This window comes from Anastrepha obliqua, chromosome 6, assembly GCF_027943255.1.
Source record: "Anastrepha obliqua isolate idAnaObli1 chromosome 6, idAnaObli1_1.0, whole genome shotgun sequence".
NCBI lineage: Eukaryota > Metazoa > Arthropoda > Insecta > Diptera > Tephritidae > Anastrepha > Anastrepha obliqua.
Genome location: NC_072897.1, coordinates 18,069,347 through 18,086,629, shown reverse-complemented (window position 1 = coordinate 18,086,629; position 17,283 = coordinate 18,069,347).

The following is a 17,283-nucleotide window of genomic DNA, read 5'->3' as shown; positions in this document are numbered from 1 at the left end:
ATATATAAGATATTTTCTTAACTGCCCTGACATAATTAGGTTTGCTGTTTTATTATGATGCAGCAAGGGATTAGTAGGTTCATGTTGTTTATCGTTGCCTGATTGGTTTTGGTTGTTTATTGTTTGCAATACATTTTGTTGTTTTTTTAATCTATATTTTTATGACATTGATTACAGTACACATTTTACATTTATGGTCATGTTTACGATTTAACTATTCCATTCTTAATGTATTTGTTTACATAGGTGCATTATTATCTTATTTCCTAAAAATATTTAATGTGTGTGTGTGAGTAAGTGTGACGTTTTACTTGTGTGACGTTAACTCACACACACTGTACACAAATCCATAAACCATCATTTCGCTGCGTTCATCGTAATGTAAATATATGAAACCAAAAAGCGGATAACGCGGGTACTCTAACAATACCGTCGGCGCCGTAACTTGGCAAAATAAATTTGTGTTAATTTTATACATAAATGCATATTCATACATTGGTTAATAAAAATACTTAATTTTTTTTTTATGAAACATATTTACTTACTCTTTCCATTACAATTGGTTCTTCAAATAGTGTTGTGGAAGCATTTAGAATTTCCTGGTCATGTAAAAATTCTATATTTTTGAAATACCATAAATTTGGCACGTAAATGCCCTGAATGCCGGTATCAGATCTTTCACTTTTCCGTATTTTTCGCATTTCGCACCTGAATGTCTACCTCTTTGTATTTTGTCAGAAAATTCTCCCACGATTTATTTTTTTTTCCATTCTCTTTTTGAATAATTCACTTTTTATTTGCCATAATAATTACTCATTTTTAAAACACTCTATAAATTCTTCTAAAATTTCTTTATTAGCACTTGTTATTTTTTTGCTTACTTTTAATATATCTCGAAGGCGGTCAGTAAAAAATGAGAAAATCCACAAACTAGCAACAAATCCCAGGTAAAAGAAAATTTTCAAATACTTTGGATTTTTGCCCGAACTTCGCCATACCCGAAGGATTTTCTTCTAAATATAACAAACTGATGGGAATTGTACCCTGTTTGCAGCCATTACATTAAGGGGGGAGCCTGGTTTATGAGGTCTAAAAAATGCATCTCTTTGCGATTTTTTTTTTAAGGAAAACATTAATTTAGCACTGCAAAGTTTTTTCTATCTTTTAATGAACATTTAAAATGTATAAAGAATTTTTGTACTGGTTAAAATAAGTTGAAAAAAATGTTTAACATAGAAATTAGTAGAGCGCTGCAACGCTGGAGTTTCCAACTGGCGTACAAGATACAGCTCGTAATAATTATCTAAAGCAAAAAATTCAAATGGATTTCTAATTATCATGATTTTTTATTCTAGATGAACTAAGAAAACTGAGAGAAGTTCCTAAATTTCACCTTTTTGGAGGTTTTAAAGAAAAAAATGCCTTTCTATAAAAAAAAAAATTCACTTCAACTTGGTATAAAAATCTTGAAATTTTTTTTTTAATATATTTTGTTAGTTCAAATAGAAGAGAATTTAATACTGAAGAGAACAAGCTATGATTCATTTCAAAAGGTTCATTAGTTTTTTTTTCATTCAGAAGATAAAGTTTGTACTATAGATGTCCGGTCACAGCGTAACTACCTAACGCTCGCCTACTTTTGACTTTGTATCTACGGAAATATTGAGAATTAGGCTCTGTAACTTTGTGTGAATATTCTGAAATATATTAGGAATCGCTTAAAACGAAAAAAAAAATTGATTTTTTTGACCTTATAAGCCAGGCACCCCCCTTAATAAGGAAACATCTAAATTGACAACCAGTTTGGGGTTTGCCATTGGCACGAAATCTGAAGACGTTTCTATTAGTGATCTTTTTGCGCTTCAAGGGAGTGTACGCTTCATGTTTTGTACGCCGATGAGGTTTCTTTTTTTTTGCATTTTTAATGTCGCTTTACTATAACGTTCGTGTTCACCTCAATCTGTGCAGAAACAAATGTTGTGGCAGCCGCCGAAACACTAGTGCACGATGAGGATAAGTTTTGTTGGTAGTGCTTCGTAGACGTTGCCGTGGTTGTATTTTCGGTATGTTGTGTTGTGCTACCTGTGCTTCTGATACGGTCCCTCTCGCACTTCGCACTAAATAGCTTAAAACACAACCTTTACGCTTACTTTTTAATCCGTATAATGGTGCTCACACTGACAGACGTAAAAGTCCGCCCGTGTCAGCTGACACAAAAATCTAATGAGAGGCCCATATAAATGAAAAATCGCCACCGTTCCGTAGTGTCCTAGATCGTTGACGTTGGATTTTGGATTTTTTCCGTAGCAACTCACCACACAGTGTTGCAAACAGTACATTTCGAAATCATTTACAAAATAAACTTATAACAATTTAAATTTTATTATAATGACTTAAAAGCAATGTTGAATAATGTTAATTATAGATAAATAAACTATTTACATTTGGTGGTTTTTGGCTTTGGCTTATTATACAATTAAAAATTGTAGCTGATAATGCGGATGTGTGCGAAAATGTGCATGTATAAATATCAATGGGAACATTGTGTCAATACAAACACACGCAAACCGATGTATTGTGTAAATGTGCAACTAAAAGACTGCAGTTATTTTCTCGGGCTAAAGTTATGCTCAATTTTGTGTATCCTACGGGCAACGGAAAAGAACTCCGAAAACGTCGGTGAATGCTGGCATCATAGAGACCTCAAGTTTTTCGTTTATTGTTCGGAGAATCTCCACTCTTTCCCATATGTTTGGGGTAATCCCGATCAAATCAAAACTCAGAATGTGTAAAAACTAGCGGTTGTACCCAGATACCGGCTCGCATTCGTTTTTACATGGTAATACAGAGCGTAAGCAGTTCAACTAACATTCACTAATTTGCTATTACTTTTCTCTTCTACACTTTATTGCTTCTGCCTTTTGTTTTAATTAAAATGTTTGGTTTTACGTATTTTCCGATATTTACAATTGCTCTAACATAACTATGCCGTGTATTTCTTTCACTTTTATTTTTAGTTGAAGTTTTTAATTTCCTTTTGCTTTATTTATAGCCGCCGTAGCCGAATGGGTTGGTGCGCGGCTACCATTCTGAATTCACAGAGAGAACGTCGGTTCGAAACTCGGTGAAAACACCAAAAATAATAAAAGCATTTTTCTAATAGCGGTCGTCCCTCGGCAGGCCATGGCAAACCTCCGAGTCTATTTCTGCCATGGAAAAGCTCCTCATAAAAATATCTGCCGTTCGGAGTCGGCTTGAAACTGTAGGTCCCTCCATTTGTGGAACAACATCAAGACGCACACCATAAATATGAGTGAATTCTTATAGTGTTACATATGTACTGCAGCAACCATGACCTATCTCACGACGCATCGCCTTATCATTATCTGCATACAATAATTAGGGAATAAATTCCCGAATGATCGCGTTCCTGCCTAACAAATGCTAAAACAATTATCTTTTGCATATGCATGTACGTATATATTTGTATGTGCGTATGCACATTTGATGCCCTAGCCTATGTACGTACATATTTGTATTTTGAATTCCCAGCAAAACAATGCTTATTAGTATACTCATATGCATGTAAATATAATATAACTGCACACAGTCTCCGACTAGCTCTCGTTCTGGGCACACGGTTTTTTTTGCCGTACTCTTGATTTTCCCACACGACATTCGTGCACGTGTTTACCTGTGTTTGCCAACAAATCGCGTTACTGTACCTTTTTCTGTTGTTTTTTCGTTTCTTTGAAGTTTTTGAAAAAAAAGTGAATTCAGAGAAATAAGTGCTTCTAATATGGCCCCAGGGCCACCAGATTTCGGAACAGGTTTGCTTCGCTTGCCTCAGACGCCCTTCCTAAAAGAAAAAAAACATTGTACACTCCACTTAATTTCCCGGAATTGCCCCATTCAAGAAAAGATAAAGGAAAGAAAGGAGTATCACAGTTCACTGGAATTGTATTACTTACTTTTGGCCTCTACGAGCTTCCCGACAAAATTGAGGTGTTTTGGCAAAGTGCAAGAGTAAAACCCTACTACCCAAATCCAATGAGATGCAAAATTCACCATCGGCTTGGACATACCGCCAAACGCTGCAACAAAGCCACCGCATGTGATTCATGCAATCTTCCAAGCCACTCTACCCCATGCTCTCGCATATTTTGTGCAAACTGCTCAGGTTATCACCCGGCATCTGAAATGAAGGATATATTAAAAATAAAGTGCCAAAACAAATGCTCCATGCGCGAAGCACTAAATCTCTATATATGTATGTCGCTCAGCCATCAGTACTCAAAATCCTTTTCGCTGAGGTAGCCAAAGAAGCACAACTCAACCAATCTCTAAGCCTTCCCTTCCATCCCCAATCGTCTCATCAAGTAAACCGCCGATTAATCCTTCATTTCCTATTCCATCTAGGAACTCACCTCAAATTATCTCTGCTATACCCTCAAATTCACAACAAAGCAACAACAACCAATATTGAGCTTGCTGCTTTACCACTTACTACCGATCTACACCAAAACACACATTTAAATTCAGAAACCACCTTGAAGATCATTACGGCGCAAGCTACCTCTTAAAACAACCATATAAAACAAGTCACCCAAATGAAAAAGACAACTGCTACCTCAGGTAGCAATCTCTGTTTAACTCCAAACACTACAGAAGATACCGAAAACAATACCAAAGAAGACCCATGTTAATCGACAAGGGTTATTAAGTAAGTACATAAAACTCATCACTTTAAACTAATTTTTGATATCCCCTCTTTCCTTTTCTATGTTTAAAATTTTACAGTGGAACATTCACGAGTACTAGAAAAACAATACCCAATTAGAACTTCTGATAAAAGAATATTTCCCAAGTGCCATCTCTCTGCAAGAGACAAACATTGCCGCCGATAAATCTGCAGCCTCCCCTAATCAGTACAAAAGTTACTTTTACAACTTTCTTCACAACAAAACCAATAAACAGGGCATTGCAGTCCTAATAAAAAAATCTATACCCCATAGACAAATCCCCATAAATTCAAACATAGCCACAATTTCAATAGAAATATCACTCTCTGCCAAGCCAGATTCTGGTAAAAATTAAAGTACCTATAGGTAAATTATAATATATTTGCTGTTGTTCACTAAATTGAAATTTTCGAATTATGACACTAGTTTTTAATAAATTAATGTAAATTATATTTAAATTTAATATTAAGTTATTTTTCTATACATAAGTATATGCATTAGTGTTTCTCGCTTTCTTACCTTGCGCTATTTACTTTCGATCATTGACTCTATTTTGGTGATATTTTTTACTTTCACATCCACAGGTAATATTCAGTTTAGTTCGCGCCTTCCTAAGTAAGTTTTTCAAATTAGATATCTTCACAAATTAGTGAATATTTTTCACTCTCTTTAAATTCACTATTGTGTCCCTTTATATCCCACCTATAAAAAACTTTAGTTGCGTTGAACTCAGAAACACCTTACGGTCAGTCTCCACTCCTTTTAACGCCTGGAGCCTTCTTTGGGGTTCAGCTCACTCCAATAGCAGAGGCGCTATCATAGAAGTTCTCATACTATCAGAAAATCTCACCTTGCTAAACGATAAAAAGCCAACTCAAAACTTTCACTAGCGGTGATCTCACAATCTGTTCATCCAATATTGCCCCAAATTAAACACCAATACCCTACTGCACCTCTACGGCAGCGACCGGTATCCCATACTCACTTCCTTTTCTTCTACTGTAACCCAAGCCCTAAATTTTTAACTGAGAAAGCCGATTGGGAAAAGTTTCAAACTGTTGCTAGTAACGTCTGTTCTAAATACGCTTGTTCTGAAAGTATAAATAAAGAAACCGCCATAATAGCAAAAACAATTCGTTCCACTATCTGGCCGCAAAACTTATAAGAAATCCGTGCCGTACTGGTGTACAGAGTTATCCCAATTAAGAAATGAAAAGCGCTCCTACTGGACGGAATATAAACGGACAAGATCCCTCACCAATTTAATAATGTAATATACAAAAAAGCTAACGCCTTGTTCCGTAAAAACTCGAAACAAGCTAAAAGGGAAAACCTAAATAAGTACTCTGAGTCAATTAATCATGAGACAAACCCCAAAAAAGTATGGACTGAAGTTAAAAAATTGTCTGGTATTTACCCCCAACGACCATCAATCTCCTTAAGCAGCCATTCCCTTTCTCAGCCTATTGGTCTGAATACTCGCAGGATTCAAATTTTTACACCACCTTCATTTCAGAAAAAAACAAGTACCTGAACTACAACTTTAACGATCCTGATCCATATCTAAACGTCACAGATTACAAGATAGAATTAGAACTTATTCTGTCCTCTCTATCTGGCAAACTTCCGAGGGCCGACAGAATATGGGGTAGGATGTTGCAACACCTTCAGACCCATTTCACTACTCAGCTGTTTAGGTAAAATTTTTGAAAAAAGAATAGTGTAGTATGATTATAAGTTGAACATGCCTGATGTAGTATACTCAGTTGTTATTAATTTAATTAATGCATGCTTCATATTTCAAAGGTTCATTGCATGAGCTGCATAAGCTGACAACAAGCATTTTTCGGCATGTGCCTAAATTGTTTGTCCGCACACTCAGTGGAATCAAATTACATTTCTCTTTGTTGCTAAAATTTGCTAAATAAGAGTTAAGTAAACATGAATATAGAATATGTAGAAATAAGTAAAATAAGTATAAAAACTCGACCATATCTTAATGACCAATCAATAAATATTTGACAATACAACCTGCCGGTTATCCAGCATTGGTTATCAAACAGAAAATCGTCTTTTATTTATTACATGGCGATCCTACCAGCTTGAGCATTGATTTTGCTAAGCTGCTAAATGCAAGTTTCTTGTACAACCAAAGTGCAAAACGTTGCATGAGTGCTTACCATATCTGCACCAAAATTGCAATATATTTGCAAGTGCCCTAAAAAGCACCAAAAATTCACAAACTATTAAGTCCTGACGTGATCAGTCAAAACGATCCGTCAGCTGCTGAAGGAAGAACCTGGTTAAGCCAATACAACCAGAAGAAAAATAGATGTCCAACCAAGCTCAAGGGCCGCAACCAATCTCCTTGGTGGAATACAGAAGACGGAACGGCCTTAACAAAAAACCAACAGAAGTTTCATCCCAAATGTGAGCAAACCAAAAAAAAAAGAGGAGGATACACCACCAAACTAAAGAGGAAAATAAGCTTACTCATCAGGGAGGTATACCAGCAACCACCACCATCCTGGGAGAAATCTAGCGCAATCTGGGAGCGCATAACCCAACTAGAATTCCTGCTCCAGCAGAGAAAACAAACCAAGTAAATGCATATCTTTTAAATAAAACACTGTGCATGATTGAATGCAGATAGTTAGAGTCTGTAAGCGTTAACCGCTCGAGGCAAAAATAATTTTCCAACAAATTGTATATGGAAACAATTTAGAAAAAAAAAATTGTTTATATAAAATTAAAACTTTCGACATTTGGCAAAGCTAATAATAAATACATCCAAATTTTTTTTTTCTCTGAAAGAATTACCCAAAATGTTTTTAAAATAAATTAAATATAAAATAATGAATAAAAATTATTTTTAATTAAATTGTTTATATAAGGCTCCCCATAATAATTCATATATGGGTAAAATTTGACTAAACATTTCTAAATAGTAGTTGACACTATAGCAAAATTTTTTTATTCTGAACATTCCAATACTAATTTTAAAGACATATCCAAATATGGGACTTTTGGATGTAAAGACGGTAGACTCAACAGCAAACGTTATTAACAAGCTAGACGATACTTCACTGGACTTAGAAATAATCACAATTTTATTAATTATAATGGTAGCTTTAGTGTGTGCAAACATTTGCATAAAAATTTATAGAATGCACAACAAGTGCTTAAAGAAAAAATACAGTAATAGCATAGCAAACAACTTAGAACAAGTCTAAAAACTATAATATTTTTTTAGAAAAAAAAAAAAATCTTAACAGATGGACAAATGGTTAATTATAAAAAAAAAATACATTTAGAAAGAAACAACTTTAAAAAAGCATTTAAATGCATGAGTCAGAATAGATATATTAAGCCAGATACAGTTAGAAAACATTTAGAAAATCTAGTTAGTACATTAGAATCAATTAGAAAAATGATCCAAGAGAATTATAGCAAATTTACTAATATACATCAAAAAGAAACACGTGACTTATTTTGGCAATTAAGAGACTTATTGGTAAAAATAATAGCCAAGTATAACATTAAACAAGTGTATCTCATTCACTAAGGGAACCAATAACTCTTAACTTCAACGAAATTTTGTTAACGACCACATTAGAAGCAGTTTAGAAGAAACAACACATTCCGATACAGACATAGATTCTGATCAAGAAGTCGAAATGACACAAAACATAGTAGAATTTCTAAACACAGCCGCAAGGCTAGTGACTGATTTCGACGCTAAGCCAGAAAATTTACGTTCATTTCTAGATGCCCTAGCACTTCTAGATACAATAAAAGGTGAACACGAAACCACAGCTATATCACTTATTAAAACAAAGTTAAAAGGAAACGCGAGAAACCTTATTACAGCGGAAACCACTATTGCAGCAGTTACTGCCAAACTTCAAAGGACAGTAAAAGGTGAATCTGTTGAAGTAATATTGGCCAAAATAATGAATATAAGGCAAACCAGTAAGCCAGCTAACAATTACTGTAACGAGATCGAGACTTACAAAATTTTTAGAAAATGCTTATATTACGGATGGATTATCTACTGAATTAGCCAGCAGATATTCTACTCAAATAGCCGTAAAAGCAATGACCAAAAATTGCAGCCTTGAAAAACTGAAATTGATTATTAAAACAGGTCAATTCAATAACATGAATGAGGCGATAAGTAAATTTATAGGAAGTTGTACCGAAACTACTGGTCAACAAAATACAATATTACATTTTGGCCAAAGAACATTTAATAATTCTAACAATCGATTTTCAAGAAACGCCAGATTTCAGAGAAGAAACAATTTCTCAAATAATCAAAATAGAGCAAAATATAATGGCAACTACAGCAATAACAGTTTTGGCAAGAACTTGGCCTTTCGCAGACTTCAACTTGGCAAATTTTGCGTCGGGACGTGGGCCTACACCCGTACAAGATCCAACTGACCCAGCAGCTCAAAGTTGATGACCATAGACAACGCCGTTTGTTCGCTGACTGGGCTTCGAATCGTTTGGAAGAGAACCCCAGTTTTGGGCGAAAAATCATCGTTAGTGACGAGGTGCATTTTTGGATGAATGGCTGTGTTAACAAACAAAATTGAAGTATATGGGACGACGCCAATCCACACGAGGTTCACCAGGTGATAATGCATCCTCAAAAAGTTACCGTTTGGTGTGGATTTTGGGCCGGCGGCGTCATTGGTCCGTACTTTTTTGAAAACGACGTTGGTGAGCCGGTACCGTCAACAGCGAGCGCTACACAACGATGATAACCAATTTCTTATGGCCCATATTGAACCATATGAACCTAGACGACATGTGGTTCCAGCAGGACAGCGCTACATGCCACACAGCAAACGCCACGATTGACATTCTGCATGAACGATTTGAGGGTAAGGTTATCTCTCGCAGGGGTGAAGTGAATTGGCCACCAAGGTCATGCGATTTGACCCCGCTAGACTTTTTCCTGTGGGGTTTCTTGAAGTCTCAGGCCTATGCAAATAAACCACAATCGACCGATGCCCTAAAGATGAACATAACACAGGCCATCGCTCAAATTCATGCGGATCTATGCGGAAGAGTCATTGAAAATTGGACCACTCTGATCCGTTCCACCGTAAGAAGCCGAGGCGGCCATTTGAATGATGTCATACTCCACACTTAATGGCATATATGCGCCTTTCAAATAAAAAAATAGTTTTGTCAATAACTCACACACAGCTTGTTTTATTCCATTTCAACATCTACCCGCCCTTATTGAAAAACCCTTCATTTTTCGATTTAGAATTCTGAAACTACCTAATACCTCATGAATTTCACGTTATACATAACAATTTTCCAATACCTTGCGATGGCATAATAGGCATGGAATTTATAAAAAAAAATACAATTGCATATTGAACTTTACACAGAACCATGATATCCTAATATTAAGACCGGATAATTTGTCACATAACATAGAAATACCGATATCAAAAACGTATAACGATGAAATAACCATACCACCACGGTCAGAAGTAATACGCAAAATTAATCTACCATATTCTCTAGTCCCAAACCAAGAACCACAACCGGGTATCTTTATAACAAATACCCTGGTAAAAACAAACAATGCCTATATCCGTATAATGAATACCACTCACAACACAATCTCTTTAAAACAGAACGAAAGAAAATGTCTGTGAAACTCATAGAAGACAAAATAGTTGAACCATCATTTTCTGAGTACAATAGTCCAATCCTACTAGTACCAAAAAAGTCACTACCAAATTCAGTTGAAAAAAGGTGGAGACTAGTAATCGACTATAGACAAATAAACAAAAAGTTAATAGCAGATAAATTCCCATTACCAAGAATGGATGATATTTTGGATCAACTCGGAAGAGCTAAATACTTTTCCTGTTTAGACTTAATGACCGGACATCTTTTTCAACCAACAATGGTTCATATAGATTCACTAGATTACCGTATGGTCTAAAAATAGCCCCTAATTCATTCCAAAGAATGATGACGATTGCTTTCAGCGGTTAAAAACATCATTGATAAGTACAGTAATGTTTCGTGTATATGCTACGCAGATAATCTATTGTTGTATTCCAAAACAAGTAACTTAAACGTTGTTAAGCAAGACTAAATAAATGCAAGAATTTCCATATTTGCCGTAAACACAAATGTAACTACTTTACACTAGTTTACAATAATACTCAAATATTAAATACAGATAGCCTAAAGTTTTTGGGTGTAATTTTCGACGAAAAATTAACTTTCAGAGAACACTGTTCATATCTAAGAAAACAACTGGCTGCCACGTTAAACAATGTTAAATATCTATCATCCAAACATTGTTTAATCAACTATTCTGAGTTAGTTAACACAACGAAAGGACTAGTGATATACAAGATAGATTATGGACTCCCCATCTATGGTAACTGCGCTAAAAGTTCCATCAAACTGCTTTACTTCCCATACCACATGGATGTATGAAGAAGCATTCGCGCCTTCCACACATCACCAATAAAATATACTAGTGGAAGCCGGCCTACTCACGATCGAGGAACGGTATGAACGTAACGTAAAGAGACTTATACCCAAGCTTTTGCTTTGCCATAACAACAAACTTTACGAGAATGTATTATCCGAGCTGCATCCGAAAAAACCTCCCAGACGCAAGTCGGCAGTTTTAATCTGCATCGAATACGCCAGAGAACTCGGTATTCTTTATCCTTCCCTTCGCCAAAAGGAATTGACTCCACCCTGGAAGATAACAAAATCTCAATTCCTATTAAATTTAGAGAAGCACACGAAGAGCAGTACAAGTTCAACAGTGTACCACAACTTTTTACGGAGCACACAAATGCTCTGCCTCCCGAATGGTGCTTGATTTTTGCGGATGGTTCAGAAACAGACTCAAGTACTTCGTTTGATTCTTATGGAGCAACAATCACAGCAGGTATACTCCCCAGCTATGCTTCCGTCTACACAGCTGAAGCTGCAGCAATCTTCAACGCAATCATCTTCGTAGAAAGCAACAATTAAAAGCCGTAATTTGCGCCGATAGTAAATCAACCGTACACTCCCTAATGAACAGAAAGAACAAATCTTACTTAATCTCCTGCATACGAAGCAAACTGATCGGTAGCTGCAATCGTGTGAAACTTATGTGCGTACCAGAACATGCGCCCACCAAAGGAAATGAACTGGCGGACGAAAGAGCAAAACTTGCCTCAAAGCAACCCCTTATAACCTTTGAATATATCACTTATTAAAAATATCAGAATACTTATTACGAACAGGATTATAACCCTCAATTTTTGTTTTAGACGACATGCGCATTTAGAGGAATAAAGTGAATGATCTGTGTGTGCAGTTATTTTTTATTTATTAATTTACTTATTTATAACGAGGAAACACAATAAATTATTTTTACACGAAGTAAGGAGCACTGGCTGCCAGGGCCTTCGGCTCTCTGATACGGATATGAAGGAAAGACAAACTTAATTAAAACCTATGCTGCAAACAGTCACCGACGTATCTTAGTTCCTTACCGCAGCCCCAAGAGAGCACAAAATTGAGCAAAACTCATCCCGTAGAGAACAACAGCGTTCTTTTAGTTAGATATTTACACAATAAATCGGTTTGTGTGTGTATGTGTTTGGTTGTATCTATACAATGTTGCCATTGATATTTTTGCTTACACACTTTTTCACTCATCCGCATTATCAGTTACAATTTTTTATGTTTAATAAGCCAAAGCCAAAAATCAACAAATGCAAATAGATAGTTCATTTATATAAGTTAACTTCACACAAATTTAGTGCCCGCTTTGTTGTCCACACGCGCAATAAAAGTAACCAAACACCGCTTCCGCGGGACTCGTAAACAACAACAACGCTCACGGGCAAACAGACATCGAACCGTGAGAAAGATACCTGGTGGAATTTGCTGACATCGCTCTACTACACCTCACTGCAGTCACGCGGCCCATCTACGTGACAAGCTCATATTAATTGTAAGCAAATTTACTTTTGTCAAAATTTAAAAATTGTAAGTTAGTCCTCAAGTAGCACTCAATAAAGGAAGTCGAAACACAAACACAGTGTGTTTTAAATCGGCTAACTGGCGCCCAACGCGATTCGTATATTTCAATTTACGTGCCAACGCGAATCGTATATTTCAATTTACGTGTTTTACGCGAATATTAAAATCGTGCTTAACCCTTTCGGTCCGAACGGGACTTATATGTCCCGGCAATGTTTGAAGATACCTACAATTTTGATGGGACAAAATACTTTTATTTCACCCATTGCAACTATTAAACATATAAAATAATTTGTATTTCCTTAACGGCTTTCCGTACCGAAAGGGTTAAGCAGTACGAATCCACGCGCACACCAACAACCTGTAGTATCAGTTCGCAGGAACCTTCACGAAGAAGAAGTCCAGGAGGACCTTAGTAGACCGAATATGAACGGACAAACAGGATACAACCAAATGGCTCAGTGGAGACTGGTGATTTCATTGTAAGTTAAGTCTAACATAAGGATAAGCAAATGAAAATTGTGAAAGAATTTTTTAAAGTTTTATAAAAAGCAAGAAAATTGATGAACTAAAATTTAAAGTTAAAATTAAAAATAAAGAGTTCATTAAACAAAATAAAAGTTAATCTCAGAAGTGAAAGTTAAAATTAAAAATAAGTTTTAATGGAAGATTAATAAAATTTAAATAGAAATAAGAAAGTGTAATAAGAAAACTTATAAATAAAATAATTGGTGGTATCGTGTAAATTTTAATACTTTTAAGTTGAGTGAAAATGAATCCTAATATTATAAGACCACCGGTCCTTAATCATAATCAGCCCGGCTCTAGTAATGCTATTCCCCAATCCGATAATCCTAGCACACCTAGAATTAATGCAACGCCGGAATTAGAGGCATTAATTTCAACCATTGTCAGGAGAATTGTCGCCAGTGAATGTAGAAGTACAGTGGAATCAATAATTAATCCAAATAACGATTTGTCGGGAATTGACCAAACTATAGACGAAAGTAATTCAATTAACCTTAGCGAATTAGATAAGGTGCCAGATGTAGTACGTTGCCTCAGGGACTTTTCTGGAAACCCTATTGAATATAGCTCCTGGCGGAAAAGTGTTGAGCGCATCCTTGCTCTTTATGACCCAATCAAAGGCACTCCTAGGTACTATGGAATTTTAAGTGTTGTAAGAAACAAAATAATTGGAGGAGCAGACAACATTTTAGAATCATATAACACACCTTTGAAATGGGATTGTATTGTGAAATGCCTAAACCTGCACTATGCAGACAAAAGAGACATTAACACTTTAGAGTATCAGTTAACAGCAATGGTACAAGGCAGTAAAACAATACAAGATTTCTATTAAGAGGTTTACATGCACCTTTCATTAATAATTAATAAAATTTCCTGCATGGAAATCGGAGCGGAAGCCATGCAAATATTAACTAGGACATACAGAAATAAGGCTCTAGACACATTCATCAGAGGGCTTAAAGGAGACTTACCTCGCCTATTAGGTATTCGTGAACTGGTAGATCTTCCACAGGCCCTTCAGTTATGCCTTAAGCTTGAGAACCAACAATTTAGAGCACAACTTTCGGCCTACACTCATAATAATATTGCGGATAAAAAGCCTTTAATCCCACCCCGTAGAAATAAATAATCAAATAATCACATGTTGCCCAAACAATTTTTACCCTCAAGCAACTTACTTACCACAGTTACGACAAGCGAACATCCCAACCTGGCCACAAAAAAATCCAACAAACTTTCAACAGTTTAACAATCAGAATATGGTTCGACCTTATCTTCCACAATATAACAATTATGAAAGTAGACCACCACCGAGACCAGTTGCGCATAAACCACTTCCGGCTCCAGTCCCCATGGAAATCGATCAAACCTTCAAAACTAAAGACGTTAATTATCTAAATAACCCTAGAAATAATAACAAAAATATAGGTAAACGACCTCTGCCGACATCTTTACAAACACAGCAACCACATAAATGGCAAAGAAATTATCACATTGACACTCTTCAAAGTAATGACAGCAACGAAGACTATGACAACGCGCAAATCGCGACAACAGAAAATTATGAATATGACCAATCCTGGGAAGAATATTTAAACGAATACCCCGAATACGGAAATAACGTCAATGAACCCACTGACGATAATACCGATATGAACGATACTGATCATATAGAAATCCATTTTTTAGAATAACATGCTCGTCCTTGCCGTATTTTGAATGTAAGACGAGCGACAATAAAATTCTTAAATTTTTAATTGACACCGGGTCAAATAAAAATTATATTCAACCGGCTCTTATCAAAAACCCAATACCTAACGACAATATCTTTCACGTTACTTCTGTAGGTGGGAAAACGAGAATTACTCATTATTCTTACATAAATCTGTTCAATATTAAATCAGTCAAAGTTAAAGTATTTTTATTACCAACATTGACATCATTTCATGGAATTTTGGGAAATGATTCCTTGAAAGAATTATCTGCCATAATTCACACCAAAGACAACTACATGATAATCAACAACAGCGTTAAAGTCCATATTAAACAGCAAGCCTCTCAAGCAGTAAATAACATAAACATTAGAACGTCGCATATGACAAGCGATCAAAAACAGAAAATTAATAGTTTAGTAAAAAAATATCCCCAACTTTTCGTCGAACCTGACGAAAAGTTAACTTTCACCACTGCTGTCAAAGGAGAGATAAGAACGACCACAAATGACCCAGTTTATTCCAGATTCTATGCATTTCCAGTAACACTAAAAGATGAAATTGAAAAACAAATCAAAAAGTTATTGGATCATGGCATAATACGACCTTCACGGTCTGCATATAATTCGCCCGTTTGGATCGTTCCAAAAAAATTGGACGCTTCAAAGAAAAAAAAGTATAGAATGGTAGTCGACTACAGAAAATTAAATTCTGTTACCATTCCAGATCGGTACCCCATTCCGCAAATAAATGACGTATTAGCGCAATTGGGGAGAAACACATATTTTACTGTAATAGATTTGAAAAGTGGATTCCACCAAATACTTCTAAAGGAATCCGATATAGAAAAAACCGCTTTCTCCGTGAATAACGGAAAATATGAGTTTACACGACTCCCATTCGGTTTAAAAAATGCTCCCTCGATATTTCAGAGGGCACTCGATGACATCCTGCGGGAGCATATAGGAAAAATTTGCTACGTCTACATTGACGATATAGAAATTTTTGGCGAATATGAAGAATCTCATATCAAAAACATAGAGACAATTTTGCAGACATTAGAAGCAGCAAACATGAAAGTTCAGCTCGATAAAAGTGAATTTTTGAAACAAGAAGTTGAATTTTTGCGTTTTTTAATATCTTCCCATGGAATAAGAACAAACCCGGCTAAAGTGGATGCAATTAATAAATTACCTGCTCCAAACACTCTAAAAGATTTGCGATCTTTCCTTGGCATGTCTGGGTTTTATAGACGCTTCATAAAGGACTATGCAAAGATTGCGAAACCCTTAACAGCGATTCTCAGAGGGGAAGAGGGACGACTGTCCAAAAATATGTCCAAGAAAAAAATAGTACAACTTGACGCTAAAGCAATCGATGCTTTTAACAAACTTAAATGTTCTTTGACATCACAAGATGTCATGTTATCCTATCCAGATTTCTCTAAAGAATTTCAACTGACAACAGATGCATCAGACTATGCTGTCTTTGCTGTCCTTGCACAAGACGGAAAACCGATTATGTTCATTTCTTGTACCCTTAGTAAGAGCGAAGAGCACTACGCAACAAATGAAAAAGAGATGCTCGCTATTGTATGGGCTCTTAAATCATTAAGAAATTTTTTATATGGTTCCGCAAAAGTCAAAATATTTACAGACCATCAGCCCCTAACATATGCCTTAAGCAACAAAAACACAAATTGCAAATTGAAGAGGTGGAATTCAATGATGGAAGAGTATAATTATGAACTGAAATTCAAACCAGGTACAACAAATAAAGTTGCCGATGCTTTGTCAAAGCCACCGGATAACTTCCAAATTAATTCAATGTCTGCTACTCAACACAGCGATGAGAGTTCATCACAAAATACAATCCAATTTACCGAAGCTCCCGTAAATGCTTTTAAAAACCAGATATTCCTCTCATACGGAGAAAAGTCTTATTATAAATTTCAAATAATTCACCCGACCTACCATAGACACATAATTAGAGAAAAGGAGTTCAATGAAGATAAAATCTTGGATATTTTCAAACGTTACCTAAATCCTTCTGTTACTAATTGTATTAAAACCGATGAAAAATTTTAGGCAAACTTCAAGAAATATTTTCCATTCAGTTCAGTCGATACAGAGTCCGGGAAATAGTAACAGATCTTACTAACGAAAGTGACCAAGAAAATGAGATAATAAAAGAACATTTCAGAGCTCACAGAAATGATAAAGAAAACAAACTGCAATTGTTGGAAAAATTCTATTTTCCAC